This window comes from Dermacentor andersoni, chromosome 3 (genome assembly GCF_023375885.2).
Source record: "Dermacentor andersoni chromosome 3, qqDerAnde1_hic_scaffold, whole genome shotgun sequence".
NCBI lineage: Eukaryota > Metazoa > Arthropoda > Arachnida > Ixodida > Ixodidae > Dermacentor > Dermacentor andersoni.
This window is the reverse complement of record NC_092816.1, coordinates 152177067-152203220: the sequence shown is the minus strand read 5'-3', so window position 1 is coordinate 152203220 and position 26154 is coordinate 152177067. Positions and strand designations below refer to the sequence as shown.

The 26154-nt window shown below is 47.5% G+C and overlaps 7 non-coding genes across 7 annotated transcripts; all 7 read right to left on the bottom strand.

Moving 5' to 3' along the window:
- Positions 1–3056: 3056 nt before the first annotated feature.
- On the bottom strand, positions 3057–3128 carry TRNAA-CGC (transfer RNA alanine (anticodon CGC)). Its single transcript has one exon. It is a non-coding gene; the product is annotated as a tRNA-Ala (tRNA).
- Positions 3129–3431: 303 nt separating this feature from the next.
- On the bottom strand, positions 3432–3503 carry TRNAA-CGC (transfer RNA alanine (anticodon CGC)). Its single transcript has one exon. It is a non-coding gene; the product is annotated as a tRNA-Ala (tRNA).
- Positions 3504–8686: 5183 nt separating this feature from the next.
- Positions 8687–8758, bottom strand: TRNAA-CGC (transfer RNA alanine (anticodon CGC)). Its single transcript has one exon. It is a non-coding gene; the product is annotated as a tRNA-Ala (tRNA).
- A 2856-nt stretch (positions 8759–11614) lies between these two features.
- On the bottom strand, positions 11615–11686 carry TRNAA-CGC (transfer RNA alanine (anticodon CGC)). Its single transcript has one exon. It is a non-coding gene; the product is annotated as a tRNA-Ala (tRNA).
- A 5546-nt stretch (positions 11687–17232) lies between these two features.
- Positions 17233–17304, bottom strand: TRNAA-CGC (transfer RNA alanine (anticodon CGC)). Its single transcript has one exon. It is a non-coding gene; the product is annotated as a tRNA-Ala (tRNA).
- Positions 17305–23696: 6392 nt separating this feature from the next.
- On the bottom strand, positions 23697–23768 carry TRNAA-CGC (transfer RNA alanine (anticodon CGC)). The gene has a single exon. It is a non-coding gene; the product is annotated as a tRNA-Ala (tRNA).
- Positions 23769–24073: 305 nt separating this feature from the next.
- On the bottom strand, positions 24074–24145 carry TRNAA-CGC (transfer RNA alanine (anticodon CGC)). The gene has a single exon. It is a non-coding gene; the product is annotated as a tRNA-Ala (tRNA).
- Positions 24146–26154: the final 2009 nt, after the last annotated feature.

The window sequence follows — 26154 nt, the reverse complement described above, 5'->3', positions numbered from 1 at the left end:
TATCTCCTGTAAAGTTAGAGGCAGTTCAAGACGTTCCTTAATTTCATCATCTAGTCTTGGCACCAGCCTCAAGAAGTCTACATGGAAGCCTTCTATGGTCTCGAGCTTATTGCTAAGAAGTTCTGTGAAATGTTCGGCTATAGCACACTGAATGTCTCTCGCATCTTCCGAAGTCCGGCCGTCAAATCGGATGCTCCTAATTTCTTTCTGGCAAGCGTATCTTTTCTCGTCTGATAGCCCTCGTTTTGTCGGCGTTTCGCCAGCCCACAATTTTTCAGACCTTGCGCGTATGACGGCGGCCCTATACCTGTCGGCGTCGATTCTTTCGAGCTGGCATTTCACTTCCCGTATTTCTTTCGTGAAAGTTCCCGGCGCGCTATTTTCCATGCTCAGCATCCATTCAAGTTGCCCGTTCATTTCTTTTTCTTTTTCTTTCTCTTTATAGCGAGCCACGCTGCTCTTTTCTATTGCTTTCATTTTTACCCACTCTTTGAACCCCTCCCATTCAGTTGCAAAACTAGCTGGCTGCGCGTCTAGCAGTTTGTCTAGCTTGGTCTTTACTTGCATACTGAACCCCTCATCCTCCAAAAGCTTTGTGTTCAATTTCCATAAGTGCCAGTTAAAGCGCAATTTCCTGCCCTTCATTCCTAAAGTCATGCTCACGAGGCAATGATCACTGAAAGGCACAGGTTTAACGTCATAACTTGAGCATAGCGGCATAAGATCGACAGATACATACATTCTGTCTAGTCTCGCATGGCTCTCCCGCTGAAAGTGCGTGTATTCTGGGTCGGTCCCAGTGGAAAACACATTGCCAACATCATGGAGACCATACTCATGCACAAAAGTATTCAAAACTTCAGAGCTCTTGTCTCTCAGTGGTCTAAACTTCACTCTGTCAGCTGCGGCGCACACACAGTTGAAGTCTCCCAGTACAAGCAAAAACTTGTCGCCATTCAACCATGGCTCAAGGGATTCAAAGAAAATTTTACGCTCGCTTTCTACATTAGGAGCATATACACAAACAATTCGCCACCAAAAATTCGAAAATGCGAAATCAGCAATCAAAAGGCGACCACTTGGGCATGCAAATACAGACTCTACGTTCACTCTTAACGTCTTACGTATGAATACAAGGCACCCACCCGACGTCCCAACAGAATGACAAACGCACACATGAAAGTTTGCCTGAAAGGAAGACACCATGCGGTCAATGTGGTCTTGGCTCTCTATTTTCGACTCTTGTAAAGCAATTATATCAATATCGTTATCCAGAAGAAGGCGATTAAGCTGGTATTGTCGCCTTCTTGCTCCCAGACCTCTGACGTTCAAGGTCGCAACTCGAAGTGGCGCAATAAGATTAAAAGCCATGTCTTAGAAGAAGAAACGCCTCTATCCGCATGGTGCCTACCTTCATGGTTGACGTAGCCTTCCTCACGACTGCCAGGACCTCTTGACACCGGTCGACCAACACAACCGGTGCTGACACCGACCAGGACACTGTGTTACTACGGAGGCAGTTTCCCCGCCTTCCGCGTGTCGGCCGGAAGGTTCGGCCGCGGTTTTAAAGACGAGCGTCTCACTCCCCCTGCCTTCGGCGGAGGCTCATCGCCGCTACCGCCAGGCTGCAGCTTGACGTCTCCGCTTTCTTCATGCGGACGTTTTCCAGCAATGGTGCTCGCCGCTTCCTGGTTCGTCTCCATGGTATCAATGCCGGAGGTCTCCACGCTGCTTTCTTTAGCGTCCGCGGCTTTCGCCGCCTCCTTTGCCTTGTCATCGTCGTCCTGTTCAGGCTTATTCTGCGCCTGTACACTACCATCTGTTGCGCCGGAGGGCCCCGCCTTCTGCTTCACCAGAGTCGTGAACGATGGCTGAGTATGGCGCTGTGGTTGTCCACCCACACGGGCTGCTTCCTCAGCATCCGTCTCGTCCATCAGCATCTCGGACGAGTCCTCGCTGGTTCCCGGGCCTGTAATGCTCGCGTAAGTGCGAGTACACTGGTCTTCTTCGTGCCCGAAGCGTCGGCAGATTCCGCAACGCGGGACTCGACATTCCTTGCGGATGTGGCCCGTACCGCGACACCGAAGGCACAGCGGGGGTCTGCCTGGTACCACGACAAGCGCCAACTCACCGCCAACGCTCAGCTGGTGTGGCAAGTCATCCAACTTCACGCCCGCTTTCAACTTGAGGGTGACAAGCCGGGTGGTTGATCCCTTCTCTGTCATACCTTGCACACGCCAGCGCTCCCGGCCTACTTCGGTAACTTTTCCATAGGGCGCAAAGGCGACACGCACGTCCTCATCAGGCACATTGTGTAGAAGCCAGTGGAGCTTCAGTCGAACGTCCTGGTTCGCCGGGTCAATCACCAGGCAGTGCCGGTTTTTTACACGCAGCTCCCCGATGCTCGAGATCTTCTTCACCGCGTCCGCGTCCTTGAAAGTGATAGCCCAGACATGGCTCATGTGATACGCCCCCAGGGCGATAACATCCGGAAGAAGCGAATGCGGTGCCAATGCGTCACGGAAATCTTCAATCCGGTACGGTCTCGCCGTAATATCAGCGTGCAAAAAAACTGTATTTAAAACATAACGACCTGTTGGCAGACCTGGCAGAACAACTTGGTAGGTGCCCTCCTGTTCCATCGCCCTGTTTCCGCGGCCAGAAAAGGCCGCTGAAGCCGCTCCAACGGAGCCCGTCATCATGCGTCCGTCACGCTCGGTGGCCGGAAGCAGAATCCACTGATCTACACCCCCGGAATGATAAAGGGTGTCATGTGTGGACGATTTATTGTTCTTCAAAGCCAGCAGCCGCTAGAAAGCGGAAAAAGCTTCCTTTCGATCAATTGTTGCTGCACACTTGATGTGCCCGCAGTCATCCTAACATTGTCGTTAAAGAAACGGCGCTTGTGAGGACGTGGAGTTGTGAAAGCCAGCGTGAGAAATGCGAGTATTACTTATTTATATGGAAGTGACGTAGTATCGTTTCTTCTTAAATAATTGGATTGGTTACTTTGTGTTGCGAAATAAAGTGATAAAAAGTTTAATATTACACCACATTGGAGGTGCCGGGGTTTGAACCCGTGACTTCTCACATGCGAAGCGAGCGCTCTACCACTGAGCTACACCCCCGGAATGATAAAGGGTGTCATGTGTGGACGATTTATTGTTCTTCAAAGCCAGTAGCCGCTGGAAAGTGGAAAAAGCTTCCTTTCGATTAATCTTGTTGCTGCACACCTGATGTGCCTGCAGTCATCCTAGCGTTGTCGTTAAAGAAACGGCGCTTGTGGCGACGTGGAGTTGTGAAAGCCAGCGCGAGAAATGCGAGTATTACTTATTTATATGGAAGTGACGTAGCATCGCTTTTTTAAATAATTGGATTGCTTACTTTATGTTGCGAAATAAAGTGATAAAAAGTTTAATTTTACACCACACTGGAGGTGCCGGGGTTTGAACCCGGGACTTCTCACATGCGAAGCGAGCGCTCTACCACTAAGCTACACCCCCTTTTTTTTTTTTCTTTATTGCCGGTAATCAGCAGTACATCGGAAGGACAACATAAGGAACATATATACACAGACAGATGAACTTCTCATCCGTTAACAAAAATTAATAAGTAAGAGCCGCCTGTTATATGTGAGCTGGCGTTGTTTAAAATTCTTTAAGATTGGCCAGGGGTTCTATCCTGGCCATCCAAGGCGGTGGGCACTCATGTGTAGCAAGCACATCAAGAAAACGTGTTATTTGTTCTCGAAAGAAAACACGGGCTGGTCTCGCATCGGGATCGCAATAGAAGCCAGCCATGCGGGCTCGCCATATACAGTAGAGGCCAGTTAACATTATCTGATCGAAAGGTGTTCCGTCCTCGTCATCTATCGGTAGATACCTTATGCCATGTGGATCAAGAGGAAATTCTTTCTTTATTGTTCGCTGTAGAACATCCCAAAAGAAAACCCCCGCCCAACAGTGTAAAAAAACATGGTCTATTGTTTCTGGTTGTTTGCATATGAAGCAATCTGAGCCCCATGGCATGTAAAAGCCCCTTTCTTCTAAAAACGTTGCAACTGATAGTGTTCCTGTGTGTAGCTTGAAAAAGAAAGTTTTCATACCAGGCGGTACCTGCATTTTTTTAACACGTTTGAAAACATTCTGGCCTGGGCCTCGACTGTACATAGTTCGGTACCGAGGTGGGGGAAAAAGGCTGTCCAATAGATCATTGCGCAGCCTTTTTCTTGTGACCGTAAACAAATATTCTTTGGAAAACCGTACAGCAAGGAAACGAACACTCAGCACAATTTCCTTATAGAATCCGAACACTGCCACCGGTACACTTTCAGAGCTTATAATAAACTCGGGTAACAAATGCGCAAGTCTAACTTTGCAAACCGATTGAAGAAATGAATTATCATTGTTCCTGAAGAAAAAGAACCGTCCGACTAATTGCCTCACAAACAGGTGGGCCAGCCCTAGCCCTCCATCTTTCACCCGTCTGAAAAGATTGTTGCGGCTGCATCTCTCCCATCCAGAACCCCACACAAACACGGCAAAAACTCTGTGCAATTTCTGTACATTGGCTCTGTTACAAAAAATGAATTGCATAACGTACCATAGCTTAGCTACGAAAAACAAGTTGCACACTGTAGCCCTGGCAAATACTGAAAGGTGTTTGGGTCTCCACGCCTCAGCCTTCTCTTTAACCCTTTTAAGCTCGCACTGCCAGTATTCGTCGCTCTGTTTATAAGCTTCAAGTGGTACACCCAGGTATTTTACTGGCGTTGTCGACCACGTGACATTCGCAAAGATAGCGGGGGTCTTAGGCCACTCCCCATGCCAAATGCCGTGGCACTTGCTCCAGTTTACTCTACTTCCAGTGATTTCGCCAAATTTTTTAACAACATTTATCGTTTGCAAAACGCTCTCCTTGTCATTGCAACACACGGCTACGTCATCAGCATAGGCCAGAAGTTTAACTTCTGATGCTTGCATTGTAAACCCATGAATACATTTGTTCTCAATCACTACCAAACACAGAGTCTCTAGATAAATACAGAACAGGAGTGGGCTGGCTGGGCAGCCCTGACGCACGGAACGTTGAATGCTGATGGGGGCCCCCAGTGACTTGTTAATTATAAGCTTAGTACTTCCGTTCCGGTACGCCATGGCCACCCCGTCAGTAATTATGGACCCGACATTTGTATGTTTTAGAATGGCAATTAAATAACATGAGCAACACAGTCAAAAGCTTTCTCCAAATCAAGTTGGAGAATAGCAACTCGCGACCTTAAGGCGTCACAACATTCCAGAATTGATCTCATTATGTGTATGTTTGTGCTAATAGTACGTCCCTTGATGCCGCATGTTTGGTGACTACCTACTATGTTTTCCATTACTGATTGTAACCTGCAAGCGATGATCTTCATGAATACTTTGTAATCATTGTTGGTAAGTGATATTGGTCTGTACGACGTTACATATTTTAGTTTCGTAGGCTCGTCGGTCTTAGGGATGAGCACGGTGTGTGCTTCCCCGAAAGAATATGGCAATGCGTTTACTTCATACGCTTCGTTAAAGACGTCAGCGAGAAGAGGCGCCAAGTCTGATTTAAACTTTATAAAAAGCGGCGCAAAGGCCATCCGGACCCGGCGATTTTCCAGTTTTTAAATCATCAATTGCCTTTTCCACTTCACGTGCTGATATCGGTGCCTCTAGTCTGTTCTTTGTGTCGTCGTTGAGTTGCGACATGCGTCCCAAAAACGTGGCTCTAAAGGCATCTACGTCAACAGGACTCGATGCAAAAAGCTGTTGAAAGTGCTGGAAAAACACTTGCGCTATGTCCTCACAGTCGGTTATTTCGTAATCATCTACTTCAAGTACATCTACGTGGTTACGCCGCGCGTGCCTCTTTTCAAGACCGAGCGCACGTTTAGTTGGAGCCTCATCTGCTGTCAAAGCCTCTGCCCTTGCTCATATAATCGCTCCCCGATATCGCTCTTCATCGCATATCTCCAATTTCGATTTGATGCTACGCAAATCGTCCTTGTATGCGCCCGGTTGGCTGCATTCTTAGGCCGTTAACTTTTCCAACACCACCCTTAGTTCTTTCTCTTTAACTCTTTCTTCGTACTTTATTTTGCAGGAGCGATCGATGGCGGCTAGTTTAATTCGTTGTTTAAAATTTTCCCACTTTTCGGTGACTCGCAACACGTTATTTCCCGCTTCTTTCAAATATTCCTGTACTTTGCTTAGAAAAAGCTCGTCAGTTAACAATTTGGAATTCATTTTCCACAACTCCCACGTGAAAGTGTGGTGTTTTGCTTTGCGTCCAACATACATCTTGACCAAACAGTGATCAGTGAATGAAAGAGGCGTGACACCGTAGCTGTTACACAGGGGTATTACGTCTAGTGACACGTACATTCTGTCTAGACGCGCGTGACTATTGCCCTGTAAGTGTGTGTAATGAACCTCGCGTGTTCCAACCAGACAGTCAGCCACGTCGTCTAGGTCGAAATCGGTTAATAATTCAGCGAGGACATGGCAGCTTTTGTCATTTGTTCTTCGGCCTGTTCTGTCCCGATCTCGGAGTACACAATTAAAATCTCCCAGAATTATCACTTTTTTGTTCTTGCAAATGTGCGTCCTTAAGGATGAAAAAAACAGAGTGCGCTCTTCACAAACATTGGGTGCATAAACACACACAACACGCCACGAATCATTACCAACATTGAAGTCAACGTACACTAACCTGCCTGAAGGGCATGAAAAATAATTTTCGATAGATAAGCCGGGAAGTTTCCTAATAAATAAAATAACACCCGCCGACGCACCTTTAGCATGGCTCACATCCGCGTAGTACAAAGACGTAAACCTTAGCACCATGCCCCGGGTCTCCTCCTCCCCTTCAACCTTTGTCTCTTGCACGGCCAGAACGTCGAGGTCTTGGTCCACCATCATCCGGTACACTTGGCTTTGTTTACGCTTGGCGGCCAGACCTCTTACGTTTAGCGTGCCTAAGCTAAGCGTTGGGTTGGTTGCCATTGCTAATACGAGAAAGTTAGAGAGGCCCGGAGCACTGTGCTCACCACAACGTCTAGCCAGCGGCTAGACGCCTCCGGGACCGTCCGGTGGTCTGTTGTGGTCCGCGGACGGCTGTGGCTTGTCGCCGGCTTTCCTATCCCGATGAATGTTTGGAGAGGGCTTGAAGCTGCTCCTTCTCGTCAAAGTTGTCTTTGCAGGTGGCCCGTCGGCATGGTTCTTTGCAGCTGTTTTCCCATCGGTAGCGTCTAGCGGCCTCTTAAAGGTAGCGTTGCCGCTCGTATCCATAGGGTCGCTGGTTGGGGGCGGATCCCCACCTTCTGTCTCGCATGCGGCTTCATCAACTACAAGGGAGTTTTCCTTGCTTTTTGCCCGCTCTTCTGCAGGACCCGTTGTCGTCCCATCTTTCTTTTCGAGGGTAACAAATACATCTGTATCTTTCGCTGCCTTCGATGTCGCCTCTGCATTGCTGGCGCTCTCCTTGTCACCAGCCCCCTTGGCAGCGTCCTCGGCTTCAGCAGCATCCATCCTCATCTGCGCGACGACCTCGTTCGCTGGTGGCCCCACAGCTGCAGCGTACGTGCGCACACACTGATCTTCAGAGTGTCCAAAGCTGCGACACCGAGCGCAACGCGGTACCTTGCACTCGCGACGGACGTGTCCGACACCCTTGCATCGTAGGCACTGCATCGGCCGTCCAGGCGCTACGACAAGGGCCAGTTCACCGGCAACTCGGATTTGGTGCGGGAGGTCATCGACTTTCATCCCGCTCTTCAACTTCAACAGAACGGTCCACGACATTGAGTCCTTCTCGCCTACGCCTATGACACGCCATCGTTCTCTCGTCACTTCCACGACCTTGCCAAAGGCCGCTAGCGCTGCCTTTATATCTTCGTCCGCCACCCAATAAAGCAGCCAATGAAGGCGGAGGCGTACCTGTTGGTCTTGAGGGTCGACGATAACACAACGACGCCCCTTCACGTTGAGCTCTTTCAACGCCAGCATCCTTTTCGTTGCCTCGTCACTCGAGAAGGTGACTGCCCATACGTGTTTGATCTGGTAGGCTCCAAGGGCCATGACCTCCTGCAGCAATCCAGTCGGGATGAGTGCATCTCGGAAGTCTTCGACCCTATAGGGCCTCGCTCGCACGTCGCCATGCAAAAACACGGTGTTTTTCACGACAGGTCCCTTGGCCAGTGGTGGCAAAATAAACTGGTAGCTCGCTTCCTCGTCATCGTCCATAAGCCTGTTACCGCGGCCGGTGGCCGCAAAAGCCGCTCCTTCGGAGCCCATGATCCACACGTCCGTACAGCTCGGCTGCCGGAAGTAGAATCCACTGAGCTACACCCCCGGAATAATAAAGGGTGTCATGTGTGGACGATTTGTTGCTCTTCGAAGCCAGCAGCCGCTAGAAAGTAGAAAAAGCTTCCTTTCGATTAATCTTGTTGCTGCACACCTGATGTGCCTGCAGTCATCCTAGCGTTGTCGTTAAAGAAACGGCGCTTGTGAGGACATGCAGTTGTGAAAGCCAGCGCGAGAAAGGCGTGTATTACTTACTTATATGGAAGTGACGTAGCATCGCTTTTTTTTAATAATTGCATTGCTTACTTTGTGTTGCGAAATAAAGTGATAAAAAGTTTAATTTTACACCACACTGGAGGTGCCGGGGTTTGAACCCGGGACTTCTCACATGCGAAGCGAGCGCTCTACCACTGAGCTACACCCCCGGAATGATAAAGGGTGTCATGTGTGGACGATTTATTGCTCTTCAAAGCCAGCAGCCGCTAGAAAGTGGAAAAAGCAGAAAGAAATACAACGAGAATTGGATTTTATGTACCGAGTGGAAGCCGGTAAGCCTGGTACATTCACAAAGCAGATCAATGAACTTAAAAGCCAACTGGAGCTTATCGACGAAGATAAGTACAGAGGAGCGGTTATCCGAGCAAGAGCCGAAAAGCTATGGCTCGGTGAAACGCCCACAAAGCGAGCCTTTGCAGATGAAAAGGCTTACGCTAGGCAAAACGTAATACGGAAAATAAGTTATAAGAATGAAGTCACTGATGAACAAGCAAAAATAGAGAGAGCGTTTTTAGAGCACTATAGCGAATTATTTCGAAGAAGTTGCGATGTCCCGGAAGAGTTCGAACGAGAGTTCCTTGCTAGCATGACTAAACTAGATGATGTTGACCGCGAATATCTGGAAGAACCGATCAGCCAGGAAGAAGTTGAAGAGGCCATTGACGATTTAGCTCGAGGGAAGTCTCCTGGACCTGACGGGTTGGGAGCGGCCTTCTATAAGGCCTTCAAAAAAGATGCGAGTCTTATTTTGCATTAGGTAATTGCTGAAGCATGTGAACGAAAATATGCACCCCCGTCCTTTGGCCGGTCGCATATAGTGCTCATTTCCAAAACGGAAGACCCAGTGAAATTGCTGTCAGTAGGGTCTTACCGCCCAATAGCATTGACTAACGTTGATTATAAAATATTTACTAAAATCTTGGCAAGAAGGTTACAGCGAGTTATAACACGAATTGTAGGACCACATCAGACATGCGGAATCAAAGGTAGATCAATCTACACAAATATTCATGTTGCACGAACCATTCTAGAATGTTGCGATGCGTGGGGCGAGCATGTAGCAATGCTGCAGCTTGACCTACAAAAAGGGTTTGATCGTGTATCCCACAATATCCTTTTCGCAGTTCTTGATTATGTAAATGTTGGTTTGCTGTTTTTAGATGGAGTTAGGATGTGTTATGCTAACTGTACCGCTAATCTTATAATAAATAAGGAGGTAGGTGAGAGCTTTCACGTACGCTCAAGTGTGCGCCAGGGGTGCCCCTTAAGTCCTTTATTATTTGCGTTATACCTTGAGCCATTCTGCAGAAAAATTATTCATAACAACAGTATTATAGGTTTTCGTTTGCAGTCAGCGGAAGTAAAACTGCTAACATATGCGGATGATATTGCTTTGTTCTGTAGCGATAAGGAAAGTGTCGCGACCGCGGTAACGGACGTCTTATCGTTTTGTAAAATGACGGGTAGCGTCATAAACTTTGATAAGTGCCTGGGAATATGGCATGGAACATGGGAAAACACCCCACCTATTTTGGTGAATGTGAAGTGGACCGTTGCGCCGACAAAGTATCTTGGGGTGCCGCTTGAGCACTACAAGGAGACTGCGGGACTCTGGGAAGACAAAACAAAGAAAGTGCAAGAAAAAACAGTTAAATGGGGTGGCCGTAGTCTTTCAATGTTTGCCCGCGTGACGGTCTGTAATTTATTCGCCGTTGCAAAAGTTTGCTATGTATTGCATGCATTGTCTATGACTAGATTGCACGTGCAACGTGTGCATAGGGTACTGGCAGTGTTCGTATGGGGGTCAAAGTGGGAGCGAACCAGTCGAACAAATTTATTTCGATCCATCAAAACAGGAGGGCTTGGACTGGCACATCTGTTCTTGAAACAGATAGTATTTCGTTTTGCGTTTCTTAGAGACCAAAAAGACCCTTTCCTCATTAATGTGATGCAACTGAGACTAGGTACGGCTCTTCCTGAATTCATTCTATCTAGTTGTGTAGCTAACAGTGGCCCTATGAGCGGATTTCTCAAAGAAGTGATATGGGCATTTCGGTTTCTCAAGGTACGCTTTTCAATGGAATACCTCAGTCACGTTCCTAAAAAACTTCTGTATAAAGATTTAATTGATGTAGTACTGCCAGTACCGCTGTACAGATCGATGCTCAGTTTAGGTACTGAAAGAAATGTGCTGAAAAGGGTAAAACGTATGCCTGTCAGGCCATCGGCAAAGTCTATCTTTTTTCAACTACATTCCAATACACTACCAGTAAAACCGTGGCTTCAAGAAAGAGGTATTTTTATTCCCTGGTCTTTAGACTGTTTACTATGCCATAAGCAAGAAACAATTGAACACATATTCATAGACTGCTGGGACGCCTTATTTCACTGGGACGTCCTGCAGCGAACTTTAGTGAAAGACTTGCCGATAACACCCTATAGCATCCGTTTTCTCCCAACGGAAAACGAAGGAGGAGTGCCTTACGACATGTTTACGTTATTAGGGTTGCACAGCCTGTGGCGCACGCGCATGGCCGTTAGACATGCGGATATACATGCTCGAAGTACTCGTGAATATTTTATTGAAAGTGTCTGTTACATAAAAGAAGTCTACGATGCTCAAGATGAAAAACCAGAATGGATTAGATTATTGAACGAGCTTGCTAAACTTGGGCGTTTTTAAAGCCACGTGCACACGAAAGACTGGTGGCACTTTTACCATTTGTAAAGTGTGTATATTTTGTATGTACTATGAAAACGGTAATAAAAAAAAAGCTTCTTTTCGATTAATCTTGTTGCTGCAAACCTGATGTGCCTGCAGTCATCCTAGCGTTGTCGTTAAAGAAACGGCGCTTGTGAGGACGTGGAGTTGTGAAAGCCAGCGCGAGAAATGCCAGTATTACTAATTTATGTGGAAGTGACGTAGCATCGTTTTTTCTAAATAATTAGACTGCTTACTTTGTGTTGCGAAATAAAGTGATAAAAAGTTTAATTTTACACCAAGCTGGAGGTGCCGGGGTTTGAACCCGGGACTTCTCACATGCGAAGCGAGCGCTCTACCACTGAGCTACACCCCCGGAATATTAATGGGTGTCATGTGTGGACGATTTATTGCTCTTCAAAGCCAGCAGCCGCTAGAAAGTGGAAAAAGCTTCCTTTCGATTAATCTTGTTGCTGCACACCTGATGTGCCTGCTGTCATCCTAGCGTTGTCGTTAAAGAAACGGCGCTTGTGAGGACGTGCAGTTGTGAAAGCCAGCGCGAGAAAGGCGAGTATTACTTACTTATATGGAAGTGACGTAACATCGCTTTTTTAATAATTGCATTGCTTACGTTGTATTGCGAAATATGGTGATAAAAAGTTTAATTTCACACCACACTGGAGGTGCCGGGGTTTGAACCCGGGACTTCTCACATGCGAAGCGAGCGCTCTACCACTTCTTTTTTTTATTTAATGCCGGTCTTTGACATAACACAGATAATACACGCATCTCACAAATGCAAAACAGCGAAAAGAAAAATTACAATAATGCCATCCGTCCGTATAGGACCGGCGTTGTCAAATTAAAATTCCTTCATGGCTGTGAGAGCTTCTAGCCTCGACAGCCAATCCGGTGCACATTCTTGCATTTTCTGTACATCTACAAACCGCGACATACTTTCTCTGAAATATATATGAACCGGCCGTGCGTCGGGATCGCAGTGGTACCCAGCTATTCGAGACCGCCATGTACAGTGGAGAGCATTCAACATAATGAAGTCATATGGGATGCCATCTTCATCCTTAATAGGCAGATACCTGATCCCTTGGGGGTTTACAGGTAATTCTTTCTTCAGGGTTCGCTTCAAGACGTCCCAGAAGAACACAGCAGCCCAGCAGTGCAAGAACACATGATCTATGGTTTCGGGCTCCTTGCAGATCAAGCAGTGAGAACCCCACGGTACGAGACAGCCTCGTTCTTCCATAAAAGTCTTCACGGACAGGGTTCCAGTGTGGAGCCTAAAAAAGAAGGATTTTACCCCTGGTGGCACCTGCATGCGTTTAACCCGTTTAAGGACGTCCTGTCCTGGCCCTCCACTGTACATGGCTCTGTATAACGGCACTGGGAAAACAATGTCGCACACATCTTTATACAGCGTTTTCCTTTTCACTTGACACAGGTAATCACTTGAAAAACGAACAGTAAGAAAAAGCACACTGTCTACCACTTCCTTAAAATAGCCACGAAGTCTTCCGGTCATGCCGGCCGTACTGACAACATGTGCCGGCAATGCGTCGGTCAATCTGTGCTGACATACGGTGCGCAGAAAAGGATCGCGCACATCGCGGAAAAACAAAAATCGGTTTACTAGTTGTCGAACAAAAAGATGCGCCAAACCCAAACCCCCGTCCTTCACTCTTCTGAACAAATTTGTTCGACTGCACCTTTCCCAGGTTGAACCCCAGATGAACACCGCAAACACTCTGTGCAGCCTTTGCACATTTACTCTAGAACAATATAACGCTTGTATAACGTAGTATAACTTGGCGACTAAAAAGATGTTACAAACTGTCGCTCTTGCAAAAACAGACAGGTTAGTAGCTTTCCATTTGTCTACTTTTTCTTTAATTTCACTTGTTTGCTTCCTCCAATATTCATCACTGCTAGTGTAACTATCTAGGGGAACACCTAGATACCTCATCGGAGTTCTCACCCAGCTCACACTTGCGAAATAGTCCGGTGCGGAAAGCCAGTCCCCGTGCCACAGCCCGAGGGATTTTCTCCACTTTACTCTGCTACCAGACACTTCACAGAAATGATTTACTACAGATATTGCTTCGGTTACGCTTGGTTTATCTATGCAACACACTGCAATGTCGTCTGCATACGCCAATAGCTTCACTTTTGTCGCTGCCAATCTAAAACCACGTATTTTGTCATTTTCATTGATTGCCACACACATGGCCTCTATATAAATAGCAAACAAAAGTGGGCTGAGGGGACAGCCTTGGCGCACTGAACGCATAATGTTAATGGGGGCCCCCAATGACGTATTAACAATTAATCTGGTTGTGCAATTCTTGTACGCCAAGGCCACGCCCTCAGTGATGATGGAACCGACATTAACGTGATCCAAGATGGTAAACAAAATAACATGTGCGACACAATCGAAAGCTTTCTCTAGATCGAGCTGAAGAACCGCAACGCCACCTCCGGTGACGTCACAGCACTCGAGAACACATCGCATCTTATGAATGTTAGAAAAAATAGTTCGCCCTCTGATGCCACAAGTTTGATGGTCTCCGACTATTTCTTTGATGACGCCTTGGAGTCTGGTAGCTAAAATCTTCATAAATATCTTGTAATCAACATTTGTTAGTGATATTGGCCTATAGAACGACACTAATTTTAGTTTATCTATTTGATCGCTCTTAGGTATTAGTATGGTGTGCGCTTTTCCAAAGGAAGGGGGCAAACGTTTCTGCTGATACGCGTCATTTAATACCTCTGCCAACAATGGAGCCAATTCTCGCTTAAATGCCTTATACCACCCAGCGCAGAGGCCATCAGGTCCAGGCGACTTTCCAAGGTTCAAATCGTCGATTGCCTTTTCTACTTCCCCCTCAGTTATTTTGGCTTCTAATCGTTCTTTGGTATCATCACTTATTCGCGGCATGAGATTAAGAAAATCCGCTTTAGAACCCCCTACATTCGCTGCCTGAAATGCAAAGAGTGACTGGTAGTACTCGAAGAAGGCGCTCCCAATGCTCTCACTGTCTTCAACAACAGTCCCGTTCATTAGAATTTTATCGATGTGGTTTCGCCGTCCGTGCGCCTTCTCAAGACCCAGCGCCCTTTTCGTGGGCGTCTCCCCTGCCACTAGTGCATCTGCTCGCGCACGCACGATAGCGCCTTGATAACGCTCTTTGTCGAACTGTTCAAGTTTTTCCTTGATGTTTCGCACGTCGTCTTTGTACGTACCAGGCTCTCTACACTCAAGCGTTATCAGCTGCTCAAGCAGTCTTCTTAAGCCCTTTTCTTTTATTTCCCTCTCGAATTTTATGCAACTCGATCTTTCTATGGCTTTAATTTTAACCTTCTGTTTAAAACATTCCCACTTCTCCGCTATTGTTTCCGTTGCATCATAGAATACTTCGTTAACCGCATCCCTTACTGCTTTTACAAACCACTGATCATTTAGTAACAAGGCATTCATTTTCCATAGATCCCAATTAAAAGCATGTTTCGTTTTCACTACACCTATGTGACATTTTACGAGGCAGTGGTCCGAAAACGACACGGGCACTACACAATAACTGTGGCATCTTGGAATCATGTCCAACGACATGTACATTCGATCCAGTCGTGCATGACTACTAACTACCCTGAAAACGAGTAAATGTCACTTCACGCCCCCCTTCCAGACACTCGAAAACATCGTCAAGTTCATTTTCCCCTATTAGATTTGATAATACGCTACTGCTTTTGTCGCGCACACCTGCATTATTCACTCGGTCTCTGGCATTCAACACACAATTAAAGTCCCCTAACAAGATAACGCGCTTATCACAGCGGACATGCTTAGAAAGGTTAGAAAAAAAGGAGACACGCTCCTCGACTGAATTCGGAGCGTAGACGCATATGACACAGAATTCAACATTACATATCACGACATCGCAAAAAACAATCCTTCCAGATTCACAGGAATATACACTTTGAATCTGCAGTCCAGGCAGCTTCTTGACGAACAGAATGCACCCCCCGGACGTGCCTACCGCATGACTAACAACCGCAAAATATCTGTGCGTGAATCGTCGCACCATGCTCCCGGTCTGCTCCTCTCCATCAACCTTATTCTCTTGGACGGCTAGTACGTCTAAGTTGTGGTCAGTGACCAACCGTAGGACCTGACTTTGCCTACGACTAGCCGCCAAGCCTCGCACGTTCAATGTGGCAATAATAAGGGACGGTATTTCAGCCATTTTCAGCTAGCGAGAAAAGCAGGCCCGGAGCATGGTGCTTACCGTTCACGACTAGCCCTCGGCTAGCCGCCTCCGGGACCTCCCGGCTTGTTTGTGTCGTCAACCGTGGCCGTTTTGCCCACAGGCTTCTTTCCAGGTGGTACATTGGGTTTTGGCTTGTAGCCCATCCGCCTTCCTTGAGGCGCCTACGTCGGCGGCCCCTCGCTGGTGCTGGTGGCACCGCCGTCCTTGTCCTTGGTCTCGTCGTGGGGGCGCTTGACTGGGGCACCAATAATCGCGGCCCGCTCGCCGTCATTGACTTCCTTGTCCTGCAGCATTGCTGTCGTGTCGTTGTCGGGTGCGTCTTCGTTAACGCCCCCCGTAGCAAGGCTCACTGCACGCGGGACCTGTACCGGTTTGCCCGTCTTCTCGGCAGCCTCAGCCACCGTGCCTTCAGCGCCAGCGGTAGATGACCCTCCAAGTGTGGCTGTCGAAACCAAGTCTCCAATTCCTTTGGCGGCGTCCTCCGTCTCAACCACGTCCATGACGTGCTCCTCAGCAACGTCAGTCGCTGCTGGTCCTGTCACGGCGGCGTAGGATTTGACGCAGTCAGCGTCAACGTGGCCGAAACGTCTGCACCTGGAACAGCGTGGGACTTTACACTCTCGTCGGACGTGCCCCGTGCCTTGGCAGCGCAGGCACTGCATGGGTCGACCGGGCACAACCACCAAGGCCAACTCTCCCCCGACGCGGACCTGATGAGGAAGGTCCTCAACTTTGACGCCGTTCTTTAGCTTGAGGAGCACCGTCCTGGTGGTCGACGTCTTGCTTCCCATGCCTTCGACTCGCCACCGTTCCCGGCTCACCTCTTCCACCTTGCCGAAAGCCGCGAACGCTGTCCGGACGTCCTCGTCAGCCACTCCGTACAACAGCCAGTGAAGCCTAAGCTTCACCTGCTGGTCCTGCGGGTCCACGATGACGCATCGTCGTCCCTTCACTTGCAGGTCCTTTAGGGAAACCAGTCTTTTCGTCGCAGTCGCATCATTCAGGGTCACCGCCCAGACGTGGTTTATCTCGTACGCCCCTATGCATACCACGTCCGGTAGGAGGCCTGTCGGCAGTAGGGCGTCCCTGAAATCTTCGACCTTGTATGGTCTCGCACGCACATCACCGTGCAAAAACACGGTGTTAATCGCAACTCGTCCTTTTGGCAGTTGAGGCAAAATCAACGGATATTCCTTATCATCCTTTGTAATCCTGTTTCCGCGACCAAAAGTGGCCGCTGTCGCTGCCCCGGAAGAGGCCATGACCCTACGATCCGAACAGCTCGGCTGCCGGATGCAGAATGCGAGCGCTCTACCACTGAGCTACACCCCCGGAATAATAAAGGGTGTCATGTGTGGACGATTTATTGTTCTTCAAAGCCAGCAGCCGCTAGAAAGTGCAAAAAGCTTCTTTTCGATTAATCTTGTTGCTGCACACCTGATGTGCCTGCAGTCATCCTAGCGTTGTCGTTAAAGAAACGGCGCTTGTCAGGACGTGGAGTTGTGAAAGCCAGCGCGAGAAAGGCGAGTATTACTTACTTATATGAAAGTGACGTAACATCGCTTTTTTTTAACAATTAGATTGCTTACTTTGTGCTGAGAAATATGGTGATAAAAAGTTTAATTTTACACCACACTGGAGGTGCCGGGGTTTGAACCCGGGATTTCTCACATGCGAAGCGAGCGCTCTACCACTGAGCTACACCCCCTGTTTCTTTTTTTTTTTTTTCTTTATTGCCAGTCCTCGACATATCACAACACAAATTCCTAAATGATATAAACAAAGACCAAAGAGGCAAAAAGGGATGAATACACAAACGGAACAAAGAACAGTAATATTTACACTCGCTGCCGTCCGCTACTGTGGCACGACGTTGTCGGATTAAAATTCCTTTAGTGCTGTAAGGGGTTCAACCCTCGACAGCCACTCAGGAACAGGCTGTTGCAACTTGATCACTTCCACATACCGTTGCATGGATTCACAAAAGTACAGACGCGCCGGTCGGGCATCCGGGTCACAATGGTAACCCGCCGTTCTTGCGCGCCATAAACAGTGGAGGCCCGTAAGCATGATCAGGTCGTACGGGAAACCTTCGTCGTCATATACTGGCAGAAACCTGATTCCGTGGGGATCTATAGGTAGCTCCTTTTTTTGAGTCCTTTGTAACACGTCCCAGAAAAAGACCCCTTCCCAACAGTGGATGAAGACGTGATCTATGCTTTCTGTTTTTTTACATATAAGGCAGTGGGTTCCCCATGGCATGTAGAACCCACGTTGTTCAAGGAAGATTTTAACAGGTAGAGTACCGGTGTGTAATTTAAAAAAGAACGATTTAGTGGCTGGTTGAACTGGCATCTTCTTCACCCTTTTCAATACATCTAGGCCTGGGCCTCCACTGTACGGGGCTCTGTACATAGGTACCAGCAAAACACCGTCACATAAATCACGATATAACTTTTTCCGTTTTACACTCCACAAATATGCACTTGAAAAACGAACACGCAAAAAAGAAACACTCTGAACTATTTCCCGAAAGAAACCACGGACTGGTCCTGGCATTATTTCCGTACCTACAACGAATTCGGGAAGTGATCTTGACAGCCTCATTTGGATCACCGTGCGCAGAAATGGGTCGTTTGTATCTCGAAAGAAGGAGAATCTATTCACCAGTTGACGCAAGAAAACGTGCGCCAACCCCAGACCACCATCCTTCACACGTCGGAAGAGATTATCTCGGCTGCATCGCTCCCAGCTCGATGCCCACACGAATACAGCGAACACGCGGTGCAGTTTCTGCACATTAATACGAGAGCACTGTAGGACCTGCATTACGTACCAGATCTTTGACACGAGAAACATGTTGCACGCTGTAGCTCTCGCGAACATTGACAAGTGATAGGCGTTCCATCGGTCGGCTTTTTCTTTTAGTTCTTTTGTCCGCTCCTTCCAGTACTCGCTACTGTCCTTGTAGGCATCAAGGGGTGCTCCAAGGTACTTAACTGGCGTCGTGACCCAGTTTACGTTCGAAAAGTGGTCTGGTGTAGACGCCCATCTTCCATGCCAAAACCCCAAACATTTCTGCCAGTTAACGTAGCTGTTAGTGACGTTACCAAACTTTTTGACGATATTAACAGTATTCAATACACTTTGTTTGTCTTTACAGCACACAGCCACATCGTCAGCGTATGCCAGTAGCTTCACTTCTGCTGATTGAAGACTAAACCCCTTAATACATTCATTTTCGATGATGGCCAGACATAGCGTTTCTATGTAGACACAAAACAGGAGTGGACTGAGTGGACAACCCTGGCGAACGGAGCGCTTCACGTTAATGGGGGCCCCCAACATCTGATTAATTATAAGTCTGGTATAGCAGCTCCAGTACGCCATGGTCACCCCTTCAGCGATTATGCGGCCAAAATTAACGTGTTCAAGGATGGTAAGCAATATGTCGTGAGAAACACAATCAAACGCCTTCTCCAAGTCTAGCTGGAGGATGGCTACTGCATCGCACATGGCGTCACAACACTCCAGCGCACACTTCATTTTATGGATGTTAGTGAAAATGGTTCTTCCACGAACACCACACGTCTGGTGTGGGCCGACTACTTCCTGAATAACTGACTGGACCCGTCGTGCCAACACCTTCATCAATATTTTGTAGTCGCAGTTAGTAAGCGCTATGGGTCTGTAGGAGGAAAGTTGCTTGAGCTTTTCGGTCTCTTCTGTTTTCGGTATTAGTACTGTATGGGACTGGCCAAAGGATGGTGGAAGTATTTTCAGTTCATATGCTTCATTGAAAACTGCTGTTAAGATAGGAGCTAGGTGGCTTTTGAACGATTTGTACCAAGCGGCACAAAGACCGTCTGGACCTGGCGACTTCCCAGGATTCAGGTCTTCGATGGCTTTCATCACTTCATGATCTGTTAATGGTCGTTCTAAGGTTTCTTTAACCTCACTCGACAGCTGTGGGATTCGTTGCAAAAATAATTTCTTGAAATCGTGCATGTTGACAGGCCTGAATGCAAAAAGTTCTTTGTAATGCTCAAAGAAAGCACGCCTTATATTATTGTTATACGTTAATACCACCCCTTCATATTCGATAGCCTCAATCTGCTTACGTCTCGAGTGCTTTTTTTCTAGCCCCAGTGCTCTTTTCGTTGGCGTTTCCCCGCATGATAGCCTTTCTGCTCTGGCGCGCACTAGCGCACCTCGGAAGCGATCTTCGTCGAATACCTCGAGCTTCTTCTTAACGGCGCGCATATCTTGTTGATAGGCGCCAGGTTGCATGCATTCAAGCTTCGCAAATGTTTCTAGCAATGTTGTTAAACCCTTTTCTCTGGCCTTTTGTTCATATCGCAGTACGCTACTTCTTTCGATTGCCTTCAATTTAATGCTTTGCTTCAGCAACTCCCATTCCTCACCAAATTTCGTAGAACTGTCTGTTCCAAAAGAATTCAGAGCAGCCACTACATTTTCGTTAAAAGTTTCATCCCGTAACAGCTCTGCATTCAATTTCCACAGTTCCCAGACGAACTTGTTTCGTTCTTTCTTGCTGCCCACCGTGCTTTTTACCAGGCAGTGGTCAGAATATGATATGGCCGTAACTGTGTAGCACTGGCATTTTTCAACTAAATCATATGAAAGATAGATACGGTCTAAGCGTGCGTGACTTGTGCCCTGAAAGTGAGTGTAGCTTACGTCTCCGTGACCGCGAAAACATTCTGCGATATCTTCTAATTCGAATTCGTGTGTAATCTGCGCCAGGATATCACTACTTTTGTCACAAACCACGCGACGCGTAGACCTATCCTCAGCTTTCAATACGCAGTTGAAGTCGCCTACACAGGCTATCATTTTTTGCACGTGTAAATGATGCTTTAAACTCAAAAAGAAATTTGCCCTCTCTTGCACAGTATTAGGCGCATAAATGCAAAACACGCGCCATTGGACATTACAATAGCTGAAGTCACAAAAGACAAGTCGACCAGAAGTACAGGAGAAGTAACCATCTATAACAAGACCAGGGAGCTTCCTCACGAACAGCACACACCCTGCCGAAGTCCCTAAGGCGTGGCTCACTACCGTATAGTAGTTATACGTGAACCTTTGCACCATGCTCCCGGTCTCCTCCTCGCCGTCTACCTTGGTTTCTTGCACGGCTAAAACGTCGAGGTCGTGGTCCACTAGTAGTCTGTAAACCTGACTCTGTTTCCTTTTGGCGGCCAGACCTCGAACGTTTAGCGTGCCGAGGCTAAGCGACGGGTTGGTAGCCATTATTGGTGAAAACCGGAGGGGAGAAGGCCCGGAGCATGGTGCTCACCTTAACGTCTAGCTGACCGCTAGACGCCTCCGTGGCCATCCGGTGGCCGTCGCCCGGGTTCCTCTTTGGTCGGCTTCGGGGTAAGCCTACGGTCAGTCTCCAGGTTCGGCTTAGGCTTGAGGGCGGAGCGCCTTCCAGGTAGCGTCTTAGCGGGTGGTGCCTCGGAGTCACCGCCGGCCTTTCCGTCGACTTTCTCCTCGTGCTGCAGGGATCTCTTGACCGGTGCCGAGACGGATTCGACGCGGGCGCTAGCAGGGGTCGCGTTGTCGTCCGCCTCTGCCTGCGTTGCATCCGTAGCTGGCTGGTGGCTCTCATTTTCTTGCGGGGCCGTCTTCACGCTTTCGACTGTAGCTGCTGGTTCTTTGGGGGGAGGGATATTCCTTCCTCCTTCGGCTTGCTTGGTCGTCGCGCCGGTTTCTGCCGCCACTTTGCCGTTTGCAGCTCCCGTGGCCGCTTCCTCCGCCTCGGTCACGTCCATTACATGGTCTAACGTCGACGGCTCGCTCTCCGCCGAACCCGCGGCCACTGCGTATGAACGCACACAGTCCGCGCCGTTGTGTCCAAAAAGCCTGCACCGCGAGCAACGGGGAACCTTGCATTCACGACGAACGTGGCCAGAGCCCCGGCAGCGCAGGCACTGCATGGGACGTCCTGGGGCTACCACCAGCGCAAGCTCGCCGGCGACGCGGATCTGGTGGGGCAGGTCGTCGACTTTCATTCCTGCCTTCAGCTGCAGCAGCACTGCTCGGGTCGTCGAGCCCTTGTCGGAAACGCCATCCACTCGCCAGCGCTCCCGGGTCACTTCCGTCACTTTGCCGAAGGAGGCGAGCGCGGTCTTGACGTCTTCGTCGTCCACCCCATGCAGAAGCCAGTGGATACGAAGCTTCACCTGTTGTTCCTTGGGGTCGATGACCAGGCAGCGACGCCCCTTCACCTGCAGCTCCTTCAGGGCCGCCAGCTTTTCGGCAGCCTCGGCTGTCTTCATCGTCACCGCCCATACATGGTTGATTTGGTATGCTCCAAGGGCGACGACGCCAGAGAGCATACCAACAGCTTGAAGCGACTCTCGAAAATCTTCTACACGAAACGGGCGAACACGAGCGTCACCGTGCAAAAAAAACTGTGTTTAAAACAACACGTCCTGTAGGTAGCCGAGGCAAAATTATCTGGTAATCCTTATCTTCTTCCGTCGAAAACCTGTTGCCGCGGCTAACAGCCGCATATGCCGCTCCATTGGAGCCCATGATCCCGCGATCCGTTCAGCTCGGGAGCCGGAAGCAGAATGATGAGCTACACCCCCGGAATATTAAAGGGTGTCATGTGTGGACGATTTATTGTTCTTCAAAGCCAGCAGCCACTAGAAATTGGAAAAAGCTTCCTTTCGATTAATCTTGTTGCTGCACACCTGATGTACCTGCAGTCATCCTAGCGTTGTCGTTAAAGAAACGGCGCTTGTGAGGACGTGGAGTTGCGAAAGCCAGCGCGAGAAATGCCAGTATTACTTACTTATATGGAAGTGACATAACATCGCTTTTTTTTTAATAATTAGATTGCTTACTTTGTGTTGCGAAATATGGTGATAAAAAGTTTTATTTTACACCACAAGGGTGTCATGTGTGGTCGATTTATTGCTCTTCAAAGCCAGCAGCCGCTAGAAAGTAGAAAAAGCTTCCTTTCGTTTAAACTTAATGCTGCACACCTGATGTGCCTGCAGTCATCCTAGCGTTGTCGTTAAAGAAACGGCGCTTGTGAGGACGTGCAGTTGTGAAAGCCAGCGCGAGAAATGCCAGTATTACTTACTTATATGGAAGTGACATAACATCGCTTTTTTTAATAATTAGATTGCTTACTTTGTGTTCCGAAATATGGTGATAAAAAGTTTAATTTTACACCACAAGGGTGTCATGTGTGGACGATTTATTGTTCTTCAAAGCCAGCAGCCGCTAGAAAGTAGAAAAAGCTTCCTTTCGATTAATCTTGTTGCTGCACACCTGATGTGCCTGCAGTCATCCTAGCGTTGTCGTTAAAGAAACGGCGCTTGTGAGGACGTGGAGTTGCGAAAGCCAGCGCGAGAAAGGCGAGTATTACTTGCTTATACGAAAGTGACGTAACATCGCTTTTTTTTAATAATTGCATTGCTTACTTTGTGTTCCGAAATATGGTGATAAAAAGTTTAATTTTACACCACAAGGGTGTCATGTGTGGACGATTTATTGCTCTTCAAAGCCAGCAGCCGCTAAAAAGTAGAAAAAGCTTCCTTTCGATTAATCTTGCTGCTGCACACCTGATGTGCCTGCAGTCATCCTAGCGTTGTCGTTAAAGAAACGGCGCTTGTGAGGACGTGCAGTTGTGAAAGCCAGCGCGAGAAATGCCAGTATTACTTACTTATATGGAAGTGACATAACATCGCTTTCTTTTTAAAAATTAGATTACTTACTTTGTGTTGCGAAATATGGTGATAAAAAGTTTTATTTTACACCACATGGGTGTCATGTGTGGACGATTTATAGCTCTTCAAAGCCAGCAGCTGCTAGAAAGTGGAAAAAGCTTCCTTTCGATTAACGTTGTTGCTGCACACCTGATGTGCCTGCAGTCATCCTAGCGTTGTCGTTAAAGAAACGGCGCTTGTGAGGACGTGGAGTTGTGAAAGCCAGCGCGAGAAATGCCAGTATAACTTACTTATATGGAAGTGACATAACATCGCTTTTTTTTAATAATTGCATTGCTTACTTTGTCTTGCGAAATAAAGTGACAAAAAGTTTAATTTCACACCACACTGGAGGTGCCGGGGTTTGAACCCGGGACTTCTCACATGCGAAGCGAGCGCTCTACCACTGAGCTACACCCCCGGAATATTAAAGGGTGTCATGTGTGGACGATTTATAGCTCTTCAAAGCCAGCAGCTGCTAGAAAGTGGAAAAAGCTTCCTTTCGATTAACGTTGTTGCTGCACACCTGATGTGCCTGCAGTCATCCTAGCGTTGGCGTTAAAGAAACGGCGCTTGTGAGGACGTGGAGTTGTGAAAGCCAGCGCGAGAAATGCCAGTATTACTTACTTATATGGAAGTGACATAACATCGCTTTTTTTTTAATAATTGCATTGCTTACTTTGTCTTGCGAAATAAAGTGACAAAAAGTTTAATTTCACACCACACTGGAGGTGCCGGGGTTTGAACCCGGGACTTCTCACATGCGAAGCGAGCGCTCTACCACTGAGCTACACCCCCGGAATAATAAAGGGTGTCATGTGTGGACGATTTATTGTTCTTCAAAGCCAGCAGCCGCTAGAAAGTGGAAAAAGCTTCTTTTCGATTAATCTTGTTGCTGCACACCTGATGTGCCTGCAGTCATCCTAGCGTTGTCGTTAAAGAAACGGCGCTTGTGAGGACGTGGAGTTGTGAAATGATGATTTGATTAGTAGAGTTTATTGGCGCAAGGGCCAGATGTGGCCAAAGAGCGCCAAGTCGATGATCCGTGCTTGTCAATGTTATGTGAGTGTTGATTGTGGGGAGTATATGATACACGGCTGCATCCTGGCCTAAAATATTCGCTAAAAGATGGAAAATATACGTATGGTGCAATGTGGCTGTAAAAGGGCCTAAAATGTATTCGCTCTGGAGTGCGTAAAATACAAGTATAAAAAAGATGACAGTGACTGATGGTGTCTGCGATGAAAATAGATGTTTCGCGAGATATGGATGATCAGTAAAATATGTGATGGCTGTAGCACTAGTGCCTCAGCAAGGCCTTGAAAGCAAGGGCTGGGAGGCACGTGCTCTAGAAAATGATTTCATTGCAGCTACGACCTCCAGGTGGAGGCCGTGCTACAAATAGCCTGGCCAAATTACACTTAAGGTGTCAGTTTCAGTTAAAACGTTTAATACTGATTGAAAAGTAAAAAGGGGTTCATTGCTGAGAAAGAATGCTGGGTGTAATGGTATGTGTGACGACCTGAAAAATGAAATCAAAAATGACTTGAAGCTTTTTCGAGAGTCCTTTGAACGTGATATTCGCAGTGAACTAAGGGAGATTAAGGCGAGCCTGTCTTCTTCAGACCAAAAGTTTAATGAAATGACCGTGGACCTCAAGAAGGTGTTGGATGAAAACAAACGCTTACGGGTAGAAAATGAAAGTTTAAAACAACAATGTAATCTCTTGAATGTTCAACTTCACAAAGCAGACGTAAGGATCACGGAGTGCGAACAGTACTCTCGAAACCGCAACCTGGAAATAAAAGGAATTCCCATGAACCGCGCAGAAAACCTGCTTGAGTTAATCGGCAAAATCGGCGATAAAATTGGAGAGCCTATCCTACCCACTGATGTAGAACTCTGTCACAGAGTGTCAGTTCCTGGCGGTTAAATGAACATGAACGCTATTGTGCAATTCGCTCGCCGCCAGAAACGCGATGCTGTCCTTGTGAAAGCCAGAAAGAAAAGGATGACATGTAAGGACCTCGGTTTCACTGCGTCTACCCCTATCTACATCAACGAGCACTTGTGCCCTGAACGGAAGCGTCTACTTGGGCAGACAATCAATAAGAAACGGGATGTCAACTGGAAATTCGTGTGGGTGCGCGGTGGCCAAATATTCGCACGCAAAGAAGAAAAAAGCAGACTGCTGAAGGTGATCAGCAGTGCGGACCTCGTTAAAATGATCTAGTATATCTTATCGCTCTGATGAATTGTCACGAACTTTTAGCTCCTTCGGTTCTCAAGAAGTATGCAAATGACAATACACTAGGAATTTTTCATCTTAATTGTCGCTCAATTAACAATAAGTTCGAAGATTTACAGTTACTTTTTGAATCTCTGGGTTTCTCCTTTAGTGTACTAATCTTGCTCTAGATGGTTATAAGCACTTTTTCCTTAACAGATCCGGTCACAAAGGTGGGGGCGTGTCGATGCATATTCATAATGCAATAACTGTTGCTCAAAGCGAGCAATTTACGTTGGCAACGGAAGATCTTGAGCTATTGACTGTAGAAAGCCATAGTAGCATTTTCAGTGTGGTGTATCGTCCCCCTAATGCAAGACTAGACACGTTTTTCGAAACGCTAGAAGCTCTTTTTGATTACGCGTCTTCTAATGAAAGATTGCTTTTTCTGTCGGGTGATGTGAACTTAGATATGAAATGTGTATCGAAACCAGGAAAGGAACTTGTGGCCTTAATTGATGCATATGGGTTTTGCAACGTTATCGAAACCCCGACGCGCATAACGTGCTCCACGGCAACG